Source organism: Macaca mulatta, chromosome 4 (genome assembly GCF_049350105.2).
Source record: "Macaca mulatta isolate MMU2019108-1 chromosome 4, T2T-MMU8v2.0, whole genome shotgun sequence".
Taxonomy (NCBI): domain Eukaryota; kingdom Metazoa; phylum Chordata; class Mammalia; order Primates; family Cercopithecidae; genus Macaca; species Macaca mulatta.
Genome location: NC_133409.1, coordinates 98,769,879 through 98,789,515, shown reverse-complemented (window position 1 = coordinate 98,789,515; position 19,637 = coordinate 98,769,879). Strand labels below are relative to the sequence as shown.

Below are 19,637 nucleotides of genomic sequence, written 5' to 3'. Positions count from 1 at the left end.
CTTATTTGGTAAATTGAATGGGAGGCATTGTCAAACGATAAGTGATACTAGATCCTCTTTCACTTACATTTATGGTTATGTTTCAAAAATTATGTAAATTCAGGCTGGGCACGGTGACTCATGCCTGTAATCCCAGCACTTCGGGAGGCCAAGGTGGGCAGATTTTGAGTTTGAGGTCAGGAGTTTGAGACCAGCCTGGCCAACGTGGTGAAACTCCATCTGTAGTAAAAAACACAAAAGTTAGTGACGCATGGTGACACACCTGTAATCCCAGCTACTTGGGAGGCTGAGGCAGGAGAATCACTTGAACCCAGGAGGCAGAAGTTACAGTGAGCCGAGATTGCGCCATTGTACTCCAGCCTGGGTGACAGAGCGAGACTCTGCCTCAAAAAAAAAAATAAAATAAAATAAATTCATAAGAATCTAGTATGTTATCAGTAATAATTTGGTTATGTTAAATCTTTTTAAAGTTTTATTTGTATGGATATGTTATTAATTTGAGTATTCTAAAGATTACATGAAATTTATAAAAGTCTGATGTTCCTGATGTGACTGTCAGTCATGATTCTGGTTATCATCTTAAAATGCTACATGTAATTGGAATGTCTAAATTTCCTCATTATTGGGAATTTTTATGAAATTTTAACTGTGGATATTCTAAATATTTGTCATCCATGGTTATTGTTTTGGATTATTCTCTAAAAGCATTTGTAATCAATGATAGTCCAAACTTGCTTTTTATGGAAAAGACTCTAACAAGCACTCTTGAGCACGGATTTCTGATAACTTTAAAGTTGATGGACTGAAAATATGTTTCCAGAACTCTAATAAAGAAATTGATGGGTTCATAAAACTGCTAATCGAGATCAAGCGAAACAAAAAATTAATTACATAAAGTTAATCAATTAACTGATCAAAATAATGTTTTTATGACTTTTATTTAAAACATTTTTAGTTCTTCACTTAAATATTTTGTTTTCAAATTTAAGGAAACTTTTTTTCATGAGATATCTATAGTTTACAATAATTTGATGAAGTAGACTTTTGTGAACAAAGATGGAAGCGCTTGCTTTCTCTCCCATCTAATTACTCCAAAATTCAGAAACTATTCATAAGTGTTCTTATTTTTTATCATATAATTGTTTCCATAAGTTCAATTAAAAAAAGAACTGTCCTCTCCTTATAAGCAGGATACAATTGGAAACATTGGTTCTACTACCAAGACCTTGGCTAAAATGTCACATTTAGGAAGGTGCATAAAACGTCTGGCTTCCAGAGTTCACAATTTTACGGTAGTTAAGATTATCACTTCATGGAAGGCCAAATAATCTTAAGACTGTGAGTAAAATCTAAAGTCTGCTTTGGTTTGGCTTCCTAGCATCAAGAAGTTTTTAAGTCTAAAACTCCTACATGATCAAAGTAGAGAGAAAAAGGTATGTTTCTAAAGAAAAACTATAATAAACCTGTTATTAGATTGTAGCTCTGTGCATTGTTTTCAGGTTCTTTTCATCTACCTGTAGACTTGACTAGATCCTGAATTCTCCTCATTTCCTTCAATATTAGCCTACAACTTTCCAACTGAAAACAAACACAGAAAACTTTTCTGTTCCTAAATCCCTATAAGCTGAAACTAGATGAATTTTAGAAAACAAGCCTCATGTCTGATCGATGGGCCACACCAAAGTTCAACAAATCACCCAAAGTTATGATTAGACACATTCAAACTGCAAAGCCAGAGAAGCTGACATTTTCATACTGTAGACAGATTTCCCCCAAGATGTTGGAATAAGACTTTATATCACAATGAGAGTCTTATCCCGCTTAATGCCTACCTTTTTACTTGGCAGAATAATAGCATAATTGAAATTTTACAATCAATACTTTCTGCTAGTAACTTAACAGAAACTATTCTAAGAAATTTTTTGGTATTCATTGGTTAAATAAGAAAATGTCTGTGCTATTGCCGATACTACAGGCTGTACCTGGATAAATTCCTCTGGAAAAATTGAGACCCATGTACACAAAATAAGAAAACAGGCCACATGGTTACAACAGATCTCACTTAATTCTCTATGGTAATTTGATGTATTCAATTGGTTATCTTTAAACCTAGGTTCATGGCTCAAAACCATTACACAAACTAAAACTGTCATATTACTATTAATTTTGTTTTGTATGTTCCCTTTTTAAACTTTGTGTCTGTTACTTGTTACATTTTTGCAGAAGTACAACTCCTAACAAAAAAAGAAGGCCCAGCACTTTGAGATGATAACAAAATACTACAGAAAAGACAAAATTAAACTTAATAATGGATTCCTGGTAGACTTAACCTGAGAGCCACTCCCTTCAAACCTTCTTTATTGCTAAAACGTGGCTAAAAGGGTTTTGACACTGACTCCTAGTCACCAATCTCTCCCCACAACCAGGATGGGTTTATCCCAGCACCAAGGGACATTAAGACCTACCTACAGGATGATTGATCCGTGATGCTTTTGGACAAAGATCTTAACCGAAAGGAGGAAACGTGAAAGTTATCAGAATCAAAATGAAGTCACTAACGTTTAAACAAGCAAAATATCTGACAAATAGAGCCATGAAGAGAGGTTTTCATGCTTTTATATCTGATAACAAAAGCTATCACAAAAGACTCTGCAAAAACTACCTCTTTACATAAAGACCATCACAACCATACACCAGAAAAGGCTTCGCAAGGACATCTGCCCAGCAACTGCTTGTTTAACCTCAGACTAGTGTCACCCTTGTCATTGATCCTTCTAGCTAAGTATAATTATTTCAAAACTACAAGGTAATCCTCCTCATTTTTTTCCTTTAAAAACCTTTGTCTTCCTTTACTTCCTTGAGTATGCACATAATTTACTATGACTTGCATATTCCCATGACAATTCTCTATCCCCACATAAATATCTTTTTCTCTTAGAGAGCCTCTTTTTGTGTGTTATTTAGGTTGACACATCCAAGCAAATTAATCAAACCCAAGGAGGAGAAGCTTGGGAACCTTAGTTTATACAAAGTTGGTCAGAAGTGTACATGATAACCTATTACTTGTAATTGACATCTGAAGTGTGGGCTGAGTTCTTAGCCTGTGAGATCTCCAGATAGTGTCAGAATTGAATTGAATCATAGGACACCCAGTTGGTGTCTCTTTGATATGTTGCGGGGTAAACCCCTCACACATCTGGTCACATAAATGTTCAGTGTTGAGTGTGAGAGTGAGAGTATAGCAGAAAGAAAAAAAGAAAAAGCTTGTTTTTCCTTCAGATAGACTAAGCAGTTAGAATGTATCATGTTGATATAATTATTTCTCATAACTACCCTGAAAGATTGAAAATGTTATCCTCATTTTACAAAGGTTTAAACCTAAACTGAGACTTTTCCCTTCCCAGGATGCTCTCTGACTGGATACCAACATTGTTCCCATATGTAGTATATCCACTTTAATAGCACAACCTAAATGAATTAAAGAATAGTGCAATGTTTTCTGACCTAGAATTGGCATGCCTTAAGCATTGCTTTGAATGCATGCTACCTTGTTTACCTTTATTAACTTTACACACATAAACCTGTGAGTTTAGATCCCAGAAATGCTTTATTCCCATTTTTTAAAGGGCAATTTTTTTAACCTACTAGCTTATTATATCTTTCTCCCAATGTGTATTCTAGCTCCATGTTTTTTAAACTAACGCTAGGATTCTCAAACCAAGGTTCACCATGAGGATCAGGCATTCTTTAGATAAAGCTCTTTCCTTATTAATATTATTAACCTCTCCTATTATCTTGTGGAGAAATCTATTACAAAAAATGTATTAGTTGGAATAGACTGGGTTATATTGTAGTAACAAATTAATCCTGAATTCTCAATGGCTTAACATAGTAAAGTTTTTGTTTGTTTGTTTGTTTTATTTTATTTTGTTTGAGACTAGGTCTTGCTCTGTAGCCCGGGCTGGAGTGCAGTGGCATGATCATATCACTGCAGCCTCAAACTCCCAGGCTCAAGCAATCCTCTCACCTCAGCCTCGTAAGTAGCTAGGACTACAGCATTTGCCACCATGCCAAGCTAACTTTTTAATTTTTTTGTAGAGACAGAATCTCACTGTGTTGGCCAGGCTGGTCTTGAACTCCCAGACTCAAGCAGTCCTTCTACCTCAGTTTCCCAAAGTGCTGGGATTGCAGGCATGAGACACCACACCTGGCCAATAGTGAAAATGTATTTCTTGCTCGTTATACATGTCTATCACAGGTCAGTAAAAGTCTCTGCTCCACATAGTCACTCAGAGACCCAGGTTAGCCAATGCCCACCAACTTATAGATGCCCCATAGGGAATACACAATTTCCTCAATCAGGGGAAAAAAAAAAAAAACTAGAAAATTATACATAGACTTTTTACTACCTCTGCCCGAAGATCAATTTTGCTTTCATTTTATTGGCCAAAGCTAGTCATACCAGCTCACTAACTACAAGGGGGCTGGAAAACGCAGGAGGATCAAATGAAATAATTGATAAGTGTTACTGGCTCTGTTACAAATCATATAATAATTTTCTAGGCTTTCATTTATCTTCTAGTCCTTTGACTTAGAGGGAAAAATGAATTATTGGTCACAGTGAATAAACTCACTATAAAATTTTGTTTTGTTTTGCTTTCGATGCCCATTTAGAATCTGTATATATTTGCATTTGCTTAAGCATTATTCTGGAGGTGGGGAAGTGGTTTTTTGATGTATCAGCTAACAATTTCCATTGAGGCAAAATAGGAATCTGTAATATTCACTCTTTAAATTTTTATCTTTATGATTTGACACTATGATTTAGATGTATGACCCTCCTCTGAAAATAAGAAAGATACTCTTTTATATGTAGATAACATGCCTCTATTTCAGGTACTCCAAGATTGGCTTTAAGAGAGAATCAACCTTCCTACACCATTACTTCCCAAAATAGAGCTAGAGACCAAGTACTCTAAAATTAAAGTCATTATTTTTGTTCAATATCATCCAACATTAAATGGGTTCATAATTTACAACTGCATAAGTCCATTATCAATATTTTACAGTTTAACTTAATATGTTCACCAGGAAATTATATTTCTTAAAGTTACATACTCTGTGGTTCCTTTTCTGAAATAGTTTTATGGCTAAGGCCAATGTTCAATTATAGTTGCTCAAAAGTTTTTCCAGGATAAAATAATTCTGGACATGATTAGAGTGAAGGAATTTGACCTTCTGAGAGCTCATTTGTCTGTGTGTTAGAACTCACCACATATTACTTTTGGAGAAGAATCTTGCCCTCTGCAAAGGTGTTGCCACAGGCATCTCTGTGCAGAGGTGAGGTGGGTGCTTTATTAGGATCCTGAATTGTGCTCCCAGTCATTCCTAACTGATACCTGAGTGGGTTACTAAACGACTAATGATGGGGTAGCATATACAGGTTGTTTATGCTGGACAAAGGGATGATTCACATCCCAGGCAGGACAGAGTGCAATGGCAGGAGATTTCACCATGCTGCTCAGAACAGCCTACAATTTAAAATGTATGAATTATTTCTGGAATTTTCCACTGAGTATTTTCAAATCATGACTGACTGTAGTAAATGAAATCATGGAAAATGAAATCGTGGATAAAGAGGGACTACTGTACTCACAGTTATGGCCTGATCTTAACAAGAAAATGAAGGTCTCTCACTATGTTCTGTGCTCCAATCTTGCTCTTAGCTTTACGTTACTTCTTTTTTTTTTCTTTTTTTACTTTAAGTTCTGGGATGCATGTCCAGAACGTGCAGGTTTGTTACATAGGTATACATGTGCCATGGTGGTTTGCTGCACCTATCAACCCGTCATCTAGGTTTTAAGCCCTGCATGCATTAGGTATTTGTCCTAATGCTCTCCCTCCCCTTTCCCCCAACTGCCTGACAGGCCCCAGTGTATAATGATGTTCCCCTCCCCGTGTCCATGTGTTCTCACTGTTCAACTCCCACTTACGAGTGAGAACACGCAGTGTTTGGTTTTCTGCTCCTGTGTTAGTTTGCTGAGAATTATGTCTTCCAGTTTCATCAGTGTCCATGCAAAGGACATGAACTCATTCTTTTTTGTGGCTGCATAATAGTCCATGATAAATATGTGCCACATTTTCTTTATCCAGTCTATCACTGATGGGCATTTGGGCTGGTTCCAAGTCTTTGCTATTGTGAACAGTGCTGCAATAAACATACATGTGCATGTGTCTTTATAGTAGAATGATTTATAATCCTTTGAGAAATGGGATTGCTGGATCAAATGGTATTTCCGGCTCTGGATCCTTGAGGAATCATCACACTGTCTTCCACAATGGTTGAACTCATTTACATTCCCACCAACAGTGTAAAAGCGTTCCTAAACCCTGATGTTCCATTTACTCTGGTTCCCTCATTTTATTTTGCTTTATTATTCGTAGCTTTTTAAGCTGTTGAAATTTTGGAACCACACAAGGTATCAACTGACCTTTCAAAGTTTACTAATAAAAGGCCCGATGTGGTGGCTCATGCCTGTAATGCCAGCACTTTGGGAGGCTGAGGCAGGCAGATCCATTGAGGCCAAGAGTTCAAGACCAGCCTGGCCAATGTGGTAAAACGTCATCTCTACTAAAAATACAAAAATTAGCTGGGCTGGTGGTGCACACCTGTAGTCCCAGCTACTTGGGAGGATGAGATAGGAGAATCGCTTGAACCTGGGAGGCGGAGGTGGCAGCGAGCCAAGATGGCACCACTGCACTCCAGCTTGGGCAAGACTCTATCTTAAAAACAAGCAAACAAACAAACAAAAAGTTCACTAATAAGAAAGCATACATTAGTTATAGAAAACTTGACCTAGTATATTCCCTTCATAATATGCAATCTAAACATTTTTTAGTGATAGTCACTTACGGATGAAAGCTATTAAAATTATCCACTTGCCAAAATGTATTAGGACACAAAAATTTTAGTACAAGTTTAGAGGGCTTGTGCCCCACACTGGAGTGCACCCACAAAATCCCAGGTTGAGAACCCATTCTCTGTAGGGTTTCTCTGATGTTTACTTCAGCGGATTCACCTTCCCCAAACCTTAAATAACTAAAGCACAGTTTTCAAATGGGACCGACATGCCCCTGGAGGTACTCTACGACTTTTCAAGGGATAAAGGGGCATGAATAGTTTTAAGATTATCAATTTCCAAATCCTCAAATTCCATAACTATTCTTTTCCAAACTTGATCTTCTTGACAACACATCATGGTCAAGATATCACGCCTGTTCTTTCTTGCTATCTCTCCTCACCTTTCACAGCTGCATTTCAATTATTACAAAAGAAAGACGTGTCTTTCATGCATTCCAAAACTGTATTGAATCACCCTGAGAGTGAAAATTCTAGAGTGAAAACACAGTGAAAACCCAGGCTGGAGTGCAGTGGCGCGATCTTGGATCACTGCAATCTCTGACTCCCAGGTTCAAGAGATTCTCCTGCCTTAGCTTCCCAAGTAGCTGGGACTACAGGTGCCTGCCACCAAGCCTGGCCTTTTTTTTTTTTTTTTTTGTATTTTTTTAGTAGAGACAGGGTTTCACTATGTTGGCCAGGCTGGTCTTGAACTCCTAACCTCGTGATCTGCCCGCCTTGGCCTCCTAAAGTGCTGGGATTACAGGCTTGAGCCAGGGCGCCCAGCTGGGGGGGGGGGGGGGAAACTTTTAAAAAGTCGTGTTGTACGAATATATCCCCAGAGAGAACTGTAATTTACCAAGGTTTTCAAGTGTTTTGGGAGAAATCTTACTGAAAGAATAGTGATGTCCATGTTCCAGTAAATACTGAGTGAAAAACAATTTTTATACCCCAATCTGAGGTATAAACTTGCTTTTTGTAGGAACACAACTGCTGTAAATTAGACAATTGAAGCAACCATCCAAGACAATAACAACGCCTATGACAGTCTGCCATATTCTGGTGTCTATCAAAGCTCATGATGATTCTTTGTGAGATCTTCCCCCATAATTGGTAGCTTGGCTTCCAACAAACATGTTCCAGTTCTCCAATATTTCCTCTTTAGCCTCTCATCCTTGTTTTTGTCTGACTCATATACCAGATGCCTGGCCTCAGCCTGTGCGTGATCATAATCTTGAGGGAGGATCCAGTGACGAATCTCGTCTTTGTCCAACTTCCGGTCCTTGTTCGATCTCAGAATTTGTTAAATTGCTCCCGTTCTGATAAAACCCAGTCTGGCTCAGGGTCATTCTCCTCATGGGAAAACATACCCGCAATATATTCATCCTGATCCACAAACCCATCCCTGTTCTTGTCGATGTCCTCCAGGGTTTTCAAAACCACAATTTCCTTCATATGCTCAAACTCTTCAGGATGCAGAAAGGCAGTGAACTCCTCCCGAGTGGCTGTCAGGGCACCATCAAGGTCTGCAGCTTTGAATCTTCTCTTGTCACGTGGCAGCATCTTTTTAAAGGTGTGATGATCTGAAGAATCATGAAACTCCGCGGGGTTTCCTAGGTAGTAACCATAGGTGGCTTGTTTGTATTCTTCCTAGGAAATTTTGTCATCCTTGTCCCTATCATAATCCTGCCAGACTTTGGCGACATTATCGAAGATGTGTCTTTTCTGCATCCGTTTGATCCAGGTTTTCAGCTCCTCAGTAGTGACAAAACCGTCTCCATCATTGTCGATTCGATCAACAATCTTCCCCAGCCTCTCCTTGCTCTTGTCCGGGGTGAGCTGGTCCAAGGTCTTGGAGTCCTCCTTGCCCAGGAAGGCCTCCTGGCCGTACTGGAAGCTCTGGTTGTCCCCTAGAGGCCGCTCGCCCAGCTCCGAGTCGGGCCGCACCACGCGCTCCTTGCGCACGGTGGGATTGGCCCGCAGCGCCCGCGGGCCAGCAGCAGCACCAGCAGCAGCCCCAGGACGAGCCCCAGGCGGCGGCCGCCGCGCGCCATCGTCCCGAGGAGAGGGCGTCCGGGAGAGAGGCGCCGAGTGAGCGACTACAGCGGCAGCTCGGGAATGCGGGCTCGGAGCGCGGCGGCAGCCGCGGGGCTGGGGCCGGCGCGGAGGAAGGGACCGGCCAGTCCCTCCGCCACGGCCTGACCCGCGCCGGAGCAGAGGTGCGCGTCCCCCGGTCCTGGGACTGGGAAGCTGCGGGCGGCCAATCTATTTCTATTCATAGTGAACCATAGACGTATGCTTGGGTAGCGCAGCAAAAATCATGGCAGTTTCGGTCAACAACCTCATCTCTTCCAACTTCTACACATGATCACAAAATGCATTATCCCTGACAATAGATTCTTCTCGAAGGAAAACAAAAGAGACTCAGACAAGTGGCAGTCCCTTATTTCATTCTGTAACAAACTCCTGCCAAAGCTTCACGACTTACCTAAATATTTATCTTAGCCTTAGAATTGGGAAGGAAGATTATAATGATTGGGATGTATATTAACTCAAAAATGAAGTCTTTTTTTTTTTATTCTGATGGAAAGTAAGCGTGAATCTCCACACAGTGACTCATACCTGTAATCCAGCACTTTGGGAGGCTGAGGTGGAAGGATTGCTTCAGTCCAGGAGTTCAAGACCAGTCTAGGCAACATTTCTAAAATGAATGAATGAATGAATGAATGAATGAATGAATGAATAAATGTAGTCCCAGCTACTCAGAAGGCTGAGATGGGAGGATCGCTTGAGCCTGAGAGATAAGGCTACAGTGAATTGTGATCGCACCACTTCATTCCAGCCTGGGCAACACAGCGATACCCATTCTCAAAAAAAAAAAAAAAAAAAAGAAAAAAGAAAGTATGATTTGGCTTATTAGTTTGACAAAACGAGGGTTTGGCCAATTATTTTACACGTTGGACGTTATCCATACATTGAATGAACTAATCTTGAAGCTCCAAGAATTTTTTTAAAATAAATAAATCACGTATCAGGTGAAATATTATATTTGCAAAGGTGAACTAACAACTTTTAGATTTTCCTAGCATTTTCTGTGTATATTGAGATGCCTCCAAGTGAAAGAGTAAGAGTAACTAATAATCATCTGATAACTCTTAGTGAAGCCTCTTTGGGAGACTTCCCAGAAATGAAATTACTCTAACCGAGCAACAAATATACTTGCAAGTTAGGTAGTTTCTAATTCCACGATTTCAACAGAATTGAAGGAGCACCTAATTGTGTTGTCAATGAGATAATTTAAAATAAAAATGTGGCCTGGTTCAGTGGCTCACGCCTATAATCCCAACACTCTGGGAGGCCGAGGTGGACAGATTGCTTGGGCCCAGGAGTCTGAGACAAGCTTGGGCAGCATGGTGAAACCCTGATCTCTAAAAAAAAATAAAATAAAAATTAGCCGGGCATGGTGGCAGGTACCTTGAGTCCCAGCTATTCAGGAAGCTGAGGTGGGAGTATCGCTTGAGCCTGAGAGTTTGAGACTGCAGTGAGCTGTGATTGTGCCACTGCACCACAGCCTGAGTAATAGAGTGAGACCCTGTCTCAAAAAAAATAAAAATTAAAAAATTAAAACTAAACAATAAATAAAATAAAAATACAATTTTTTAGCATGTAACTTGAACGAAGTTTTAAATATTGAGTAATACTGCCACAATAAAACCTTCTATTCCCATTAGTTACTTATGGGAGTAAAGATTTCTCAGATTGTACATCATTAAAATTAAAAAGTAGAATCGATACTAAAAATCCCATTTTCTTCTAGTGATAAGTAATCGTAAGTAATAGTAATCCAGAGACAAACTTAAAATGTGGGTAGTAAGAGTCGCCACATCATAGTGTTGCTGCGAAGAGTAAGTAAACTAAAAGGAAAAGGATTTAGACAATGCCTGGCACATAATAAAATTCAATATACGTTAACTACTACTATTATTATTCCTATTATCATTATTACCACCGCAGGTGGCATAGAGGTGGCAATGATATAACTAACAGCTATTTCCACATGCATTTCCAAAATGGTTTACATTAATAATTAGTTACCAAATCGTAACATATATACCTTGTTTTGGTATGTTGGTACTGAAAATCATTTTAATACCTCAATCTAGAAAAGCATTTTTAGCATACAGCCCTGTAATCACAGAAAATAAAAGTGCCTTAGGTTCAGTTTTTATACATATTTTTTATGGAGAGAAGTATAAAATGATTTATTAAATATTTCTAAGCATTAAAATATATTACTTTAGGGTAAAATACTTTAGGGAAATATAATTGAAATGAGTTCAAGAAAAAAGCTGACAATGTGCATTTCTATGTTAAAGAAGAGTTTGTGCATGTATTTTTTAATGGTTTATGATAAATATTAAATTGGTACAGCTTTTGGAATTCATATGATATATTTAAAAGAGTGATATAACCATTTTACTTTAAAATGTCAGAATATGCAGAAAAGTATACACTTTGCAACCACTTAAGCCTACATTGGAAAATTTTCTTAAAAATTTTATTGACCGGGCACATGTATTTTGAAAATATTAAGAACACCACTTCCCTGGAGCTCCGTCTTTGATTTTCCACTCAACTGTACAACCACCTGAGTTGTAGAGTTAACTCACACTCATTGTTCAATTAGTCTCTTTATAATCAACTCTAACTGCTGAAGGAGTCTCTGAACAGGCATCTCTGCATGTGACCTTTCATTTAGTTTATATTCCCAAGTATCTATGGAACATCTCCAGTTATTGTTTTACTGACAACCTCAAGCATGAGTTGTTGAAACCAACCTTATTTCTCTTCCAAACTCTTACTCTGTATTTGCTAGTACATTTTTTAATGACAAAGAACCCGATACAAATGAGGTTTGTTAAAGAGAATCTATTGCCTCACACAACTAAAACCTTGAGTAAGAGAGAGAGTTTGGACATGACTGGATTCAAGGCTCAAGTCTTATTTTCAGAGTTTGGCCTCTCTCCACACCCTGACTTTTTCTTCTATTGTGGTGGTAGCAGGCAAAGTGTCCATGTGATAGCAAGTGGCTGCCACAACTCCAGATTTAACAGTCTCTGAGCTCTAAACTCAGCAGGCAAGAATATCAACCTCCATCTTTCATCAAAAGGGACCAGGCGCAGTGGCTTGTGCGTGAAATCCCAGCACTTTGGGAGGCCGAGGCGGGTGGATCACTTGAGACCAGGAGTTCAAGACCAGGCTGGCCAACATGGTGAAACCCCATCTCTACTAAAAATACAAAAATTAGCCAAGCGTGGTGCACGTGCCTGTAATCCCAGCTACCTGGGAGGCTGAGGTGGGAGAATCACTGGAACCTGGGAGGTGGATGTTGCAGTGAGCCAAGATGGTGCCACTGCACTCCAGCCTGGGCAACAGAGCAAGACTCCATCTTAAAAAAAAAAAAAAAAAATCCACTAGACATTCTCACTTCCGCTCCAATCTAGTTCTACAATGACTCTTTCTCTAGTTGGTCCCCATACTTATTTTGTCACTGGAATATGATGGTTTTTAACAGTGAAGACAGAAGAAGCTATCTGGGCTTAAATTCCACCTCCATGCTTTCCTAGCTCTGCAAAATTTGGGCTGGTTTATTGAACTACTCTGTGCTTTAGTCCCTTCGCCTATAAAATGAGAGTAGTAGTAGTACCCTCTTCATAAGGTTGCTGTAGGAAGTAAATAAGCTAATTTATATAAAATACCCGGATAATATCCGGCACATAAAAACTGCCGTATGTACATTAGCTATTGCTATAAAAAAATATTATTCCCCCTCCATTTATCACAGAGGTGACAAAGATTAGCAATGGGAGCATTTTAGCCCATGCACATCAGTTCATGCCTGGTCTCACACTGCTTTTCCATCTTTATTTTCTGTTATGAGCCAATATTCAGTTACTCTAGGAGGCTGTCATCCATTTTTCCTCACATTCCCTGTATTTACTATTTTCTGTTTCTCTGTTTTGTTCAGTCTATTGATTTTTTCTGAAATGCTTCTGCTTTGTATATCTAGGATGCCGTGGTTTGGTATCAGTGTTTATGTTTCTTTTGATTTGGTTTGTGCTAAAATAATTGCAGGCTGAGTTGCAATTTTCGAACTAATAAAGGGCGAAATAGTCAAAAGCATACCTGTTCCTAGTCTGACGCTTGGTAATAGCCAATGCAACCTTTTTTCTAGCAGCAAAATTGGGAAATTGTTGAGAAAGAGAGATAGATTGAGAAAGAGATATTGAGAGACATTGAGAGAAAGGGAGCAATACTGAAAGAGAGAGAGAAATTGAGAGAATGCTACTGGTAAACAGATACACACGCTCGCGTGCATGCACACACACACACACACACACACTTCATTATGAAACCTGAGCAGAACACGCTGTTAACTGTTCAGGAGCAAACTGGAGTTTGATGGAGTGAGTTAGTATCCTGGAATGAATAGGCTAAACATCCCATAATTGAACTACTCTGATCTCCTGACAATCTGTGGGACGGGACCAAAAGTGTGTGCTAAATAGGATTACTTACTTCTTCTACTTTGTCAAAAACAAGGACACTTGAAAAAGTTGTGGAAATTTTGAGTATGTTCCTATGACCAGCTTCACAAGACAAGATTGTCCCAATGGTTCTGTGCCTAGAGTTACTCTGGGGGAATGTCTACATAACTCCTTTCGGAGATACCATAACTGTTCCTTTGTACTCTATACTTTGTGCAAAACAGATTGTATGACCTCAATTATAGTTGAAAAAGTATTACTTGGCACAACTCTATAATTCTTAGCCAAAACTGAGTTTTGGCATTTAAAAAAAAAGTAATATAGGTTTGCAATCCCACGATTCTACATCTGAAGTCTAAAACTCTCCTAAAACTGAAAATGCATTCATAACTCACTTGGCAGCAAAACCTGTCCTGACCTGGACTCATTTAGCAGTAAATCCTGTCTGAAATTGAGATCATTTATAATGTTTATCCCACTTTGTATCAATATGTTTAGGTAAACTTGTCTAACTTTTATATATATATCATATATATATTTTATGTATATATATCTTATATCCATATATAGTGAAACTGAACAGATGTAAAAACGTCTGTCAAATACAGTCTTCCTTTCACTGTGCATTTGATCTATTAGATAGGGGCTGAGGTTAAAGCTGGATTTTAAAACATTTCAAATGGATAATGATGAGCACCATAAATTAATTTACATTTACGTTTCCAGATTATGAGAAACTTTTTAGAATCTGCTGTCCTTGTAGTTTCAAGGAAATGCTGGTAAACTTGTTTAACTTTTCTATAGGTTAATAGACATCCTAAAAGTTATTCTTTTTGTGTGCCTTCTTCTTCATTCAAATATTTAAAGCTTTTCTGCGTTTGTGACCCAATACTGTTTACTATTGGCCCCCAGAATCCCACCATAGGCCTAGAAGCAGCCCCCAGTTCACCTGCCCTTTCAGAGGTGTCTCAGTTCCTTGTTTCTAACAGATGTAGCAGGGTGATTCCCATAGCTGGATTTGTTTTCATCTTTCTTTCTCTAGCTTAATTTCTAAATTTTTGTTCTCGTAATATGCCATCAATATTTTTATCATTTTCCTATTTTCTATTTCTAATTCTCTTTTTATTTTTAATTAAATGTAATTAATTAATTAATTAATTAATTAATTTTTGAGATGGAGTTTCACTCTTGTCCCCCATGCTGGAGTGCAATGGCATGATATCGGCTCACTGCAACCTCTGCCTCCCAAGTTCAAGCCATTCTCCTGCCCCAGCCTCCCAAGCAGCAGGAATTACAGGCATACACCACAACTCCCTGCTAATTTTTATACTTTTAGTAGAGACGGGGTTTCACTACGTGGGCCAGGCTGGTCTCAAGCTCCTGACTCCAAGTGATCTGCTTGCCTCGGCCTCCCAAAGTGCTGAGATTACAGGTGTGAGCCCCTGTGCCCAGACTATTTATTTATTTATTTATTTTGAGACTCCATCTCCATCTGTCACTCGGTTTGGAGTGCAGTGGTGCAATTATGGCTCACTGAACCCTCAACCACCCTGGGCTCAAGTGATCCTCCTGCCTCAGTCTCCTGAGTAGCTGGGACTACAGGCATGTGCCAACATGCCCGGCTAAATTTTGTATTTTTTTGTAGAGACAGGATTTTGCCATGTTGCCCAAGCTGGTCTCGAGCTCCTGGGCTCAAGTCATCTGCCTGTCTTGACCTCCCAAAGTGCTGGGATTATAGGCCTGAGCCACCACACCAGCACTCTTTTCTTAATTGCCCCCCAAAATAGTAACCTATTTTAGAAATAAAATTTTCATGCTTACCAAAACACGAATAGAAATGAGGTTAAGTATACCAGAATTTCATATAAAGGGAACTTGCACTTGAGGAAAAATTACTGTTCTTACAAGTCTTCAAAAGTAGCTTCTAGTCATTACTTTCATGCAGACATCCCCTGATTCTGTGTATATAGCACAGTCACCATAATTTATGAGATAATGTGACTCTCCCCAAAAGGTGGGGCTGATAATTTATGTTCCTGGCTTAGGAATGGCTTAGATAACTCAAGCAGTTTCTCTCCTACACATGCCCTCATACCTGATTCAAGCCATTGAACCAACCTGGGATTCATTGAGTCATTCAGTCTGAACATCCTGAAGGTTCTCTACACCACACTTTCAAAGAAGGCATTGCTATAGAGTCTGCTATTGCAGCTCAAATCATAAGCATTAGAGTGCTTTTCGGGTTTATACTTGTTCAACTAGACATACATATCAAGCAAAAACATCTTGAGCTCTGTATAGATGGTAATAAGTAAAGGTTATCATAAACAGAAAGTTTGTGATATATCCAAATTGTAAAAGCATGGCCCTTACACAGGAAGATGTGAGGCTTCCTAATCTCTGAGCTAACATTAAAGGCTTCTTTTTCATTTGTGCCTAGTTCTGCTGTCTAGTAGTATAACTACTCTCTTAAACAGTAACAGTTGGTGTCTCTTTGCCACTGGCATTTTGTAATTAGACTCAGCTCCAGCACTGACATGATGACATATAAGTGGTAAGCGGCAGTAGTTTATGTTCATGATAATGCATTCCGGTAGACTAAAAGTCAATAACCACTTGACATTCAGAAAGCATCCTCATGCTGGCAAATGCAATGCTTCTTAGTCAGTTTGGGTTGCCATGACAAAATACTGTTGTTGTGGCTTAAACAACAGAAATTCATTTTCTTGAAGTTCTGGAGGCTGAAAGTCCAAGATCAGGATGCTGGTATGATCAAGTTCCGGCAAGAACCTTTTTTCCGGCTTGCAGAAGATGCCTTCTTGCTGTATCCTCACATGGCAGGGAGAGAAAGAGGGCAAGTTATCTGGCATCTCTTCTTTAAGGGCACTAATCCCATCATGGGGCCCCAGCCCTATGACCTCATCTAAACCTAATTACTGTCCAAAGCTCCATTCCAAATACTATCATACTGAGGGTTAGGGCTTCACATAAGAATTTCAAAGGTACACAATTTATTCCACAGCAGCTTCACAATACCCTTTCAGAGTAAGTAATGAAATAGTTATGTCTTCTGGGAAAAGCATCTGCAGGAAGTAATGAAGCAACAGGCTTAGCCAAGAGGTACAGGTGAAAGAGTTTTCTCAAGAAACTCTCTCTCTCTCTCTCACACGCACACACACACACACACACACAGACACACACACACAATGATTTCACAATTTAGCACCCGAGAAATTCCCTCAAACTGCAGCACTTGGTCCTTAACATAAGGACTTGATTCTTTAGGGAAATTTACTTTTCAGAATAATTTTGGTGTTTTTTAACATTGCTGCCTGAAGACTAACCAGGGAACAAAAACAAAAAGCTGTAATTCCCTTTTGCCTGCTGAAGTGAAGTCGTTTAGTATATCTACATCCACAATTAATCCTTAACAAAGAGCATTTCTTTTTTTTTTTTGAGACGGAGTCTCACTCTGTCGCCCAGGCTGGAGTGCAGTGGCTGGATCTCAGCTCACTGCAAGCTCCACCTCCCAGGTTTATGCCATTCTCCTGCCTCAGCCTCCCGAGTAGCTGGGACTACAGGCGCCCGCCACCTCGCCCGGCTAGTTTTTTGTATTTTTTAGTAGAGACAGGGTTTCACCGTGTTAGCCAGGATGGTCTCCATCTCCTGACCTCGTGATCCGCCCGTCTCGGCCTCCCAAAGTGCTGGGATTACAGGCTTGAGCCACCGCGCCAGGCCACAAACAGCATTTCTTTACTCATTGCTGGATTGAACAATTTCAGAGGAACAGGAATTATCATTTATTATTGGTTTTCAATTCTTTTGCAGTTTTATATTTTCATGCTTTAGTGATTGAGTTTAGCCTAGAGGGGATTCCAGAAATAAAAGGTCATCCTTTTGAAGACCTATTCTTTCCTTGACTGCTTTTTTTTTCTTTTTTCTGGAGGGAGTTGTTTTATTTTTACTAAATAGGTTGCCACCTCCCACCCAAGACCTGCTTTCTCCATGAGTCTTACTTCATTCCACTCTGAATTTTTCCTTTCTATGACTCTTAAAACATTGATTGTATGGGCTGCATATTACTCCCTCTTTAGTTCTCTAAAATGATCACACATAACATTCAATAAATATTTGTTTAAATCATTGATTTTTTTTTTTTTTTTTTTTTTTTTTTTTGAGATAGAGTTTTGCTCTTGTTGTCCAGACTGGCACGATCTCGGCTCACTGCAACCTCCATCTCCCAGGTTCAAGGGGGATTCTCCTGTCTCAGCCTCCCAAGTTGCTGGGATTACAGGTGCCTGCCACTAGGCCTGGGCTAATTTTTATATTTTTAGTAGAGGCAGGGTTTCACCATGTTGACCAGGCTGGTCTCAAACTCCTGACCTCAAGTAATCCACCTGCCTTGGCCTCCTGAAGCACTGGGATTATAGGTGTGAGCCACCGTGCCCGGCCTCATTGATATTTTTATAAATAGCTCTAGTTCATTAATTATGTATCTGCTATGTACAGTTTTTAAAAGAGTTAAGGATGAAAGAGAGAACAAGTTGTGTGCAACTGAACTTCTTCCTGGAAGTCTCAGAAGTCTCTTTATTGTTTAGGCTACCCCAAACATCTCATCTGATCCATAGGGCCACCTGGCAAAAAGCAGGACACTAGACACACACACTCTTGGATACCTAAATTTATCTCAATAGTCTATCAGATCATCCCTCTCCCTATCCAGGGATTGGTTTGGACAGGTGCAGGCCTCTTTTCTAGGGGTCTCTTTTGTTTTATTTCCAATGTTCTCTCCCTCTTCCAGCACAGGAAGAGGATTTTTGGTTTTTTAATTTGCTCTCAGGTAGGAATTGACAAAGATTTCTTGCTTTAGCCAGGCTCCTGAACCTTCTCTTAGGCCCATCTGTGTACTTCCTTCCAAAATCCAGTTTTAGCAAAGAACCCTAAGTCAGCTGAGCAAGAACCCTCCACTGTTGACATGTGATCACCCTTGTTATCCTATCAGTTCCTCATCTCCTACCATCCCCCAGGTGATGTTGAGTCACCCTGGCCTATCTTCAGCAAGAATCTTGTTTAGGTCTATTTAGTCAGAATCCCTCTCACCACCCTAATATTTCCTCTTACAGTAATTTTTGATCCACTGACCCCATCCTGCTCTTTGGCTATAAATTCTGACTTGTCCATGCTATCTTTAGAGTTAAGACCAATCTGTCTCCAGTGCAAAATCACAGTGCCATGGTCCCAATACCTATCATCATGGTCCTGAATAACATCTTTAACATGCTTTAACAAGTGTCATTGAATAGTTTATTTCTTTAACAAAATGAAGGAAGATGGGGGCAGAGTGGAAGTCACTTAGGTATTTTGTCAAATGTTATACCACCTATATTTTCTGTATTATACTTGGACTTGAACATTTGAACTTAAAAAGCAAGCAAGCAAGCAAGCAAACTGTATTAGACAGGGTTCTCTAGAGGGGCAGAACTGATACAATAGATGTATATATAAAGGAGAGTTTATTAAGGAGTATTGACTTGGCTGGGCATGTGGCTCACACCTGTATACCCAGCACTCTGGGAGGCCGAGGCAGGCGGATCACAAGGTCAGGAGATCGAGACCATCCTGGCTAACATGGTGAAACCCCATCTCTACTAAAAATACAAAAAAATTAGCTGGGTGTTGTGGCAGGCACCTGTAGTCCCAGCTACTCGGGAGGTTGAGGCAGGAGAATGGTGTGAACCCAGGAGGCAGAGCTTGCAGTGAGCCGAGATCCAGCCGCTGCACTCCAGCCTGGGTGACAGAGCGAGATTCCATCTCAAAAAAAAAGGGAGTATTGACTCACACGATTACAAGGTGAGGTCCCACAGTAGGCCATCTATAAACTGAGGAGCAAAGAAGCCAATCTGAGTCTCAAAGCTGAAGAACTTGGAGTCCAGTGTTCAAGAGCAGGAAGCATCCAGCACATGAGAAAGATGTAGGCTGGGAGGCTAAGCCAGTCTAGTCTTTCACGTTCTTCTGTCTGCTTTTATGCTGACCATGCTGGCAGCTGATTATATTGTGCCCACCCAGATTAAGGGTGGGTCTGCCTTTCCCAGTCCACTTACTCAAATGTTAATCTCCATGGCAACACCTTCACCGACACACCCAGGATCGCTATTTTGCATCCTTCAATCCAATCAAGTAGACACCCAGTA

General features: G+C 39.8%; 1 pseudogene across 1 annotated transcript; it reads right to left on the bottom strand.

Annotated features, from left to right (window-relative positions):
- Window positions 1-7,967: 7,967 nt before the first annotated feature.
- On the bottom strand, window positions 7,968-8,952 carry LOC697978 (reticulocalbin-1 pseudogene; annotated as a pseudogene). The gene has a single exon (XR_013416907.1). The product of XR_013416907.1 is annotated as a reticulocalbin-1 pseudogene (transcript).
- Between the last annotated feature and the right edge of the window lie 10,685 nt (window positions 8,953-19,637).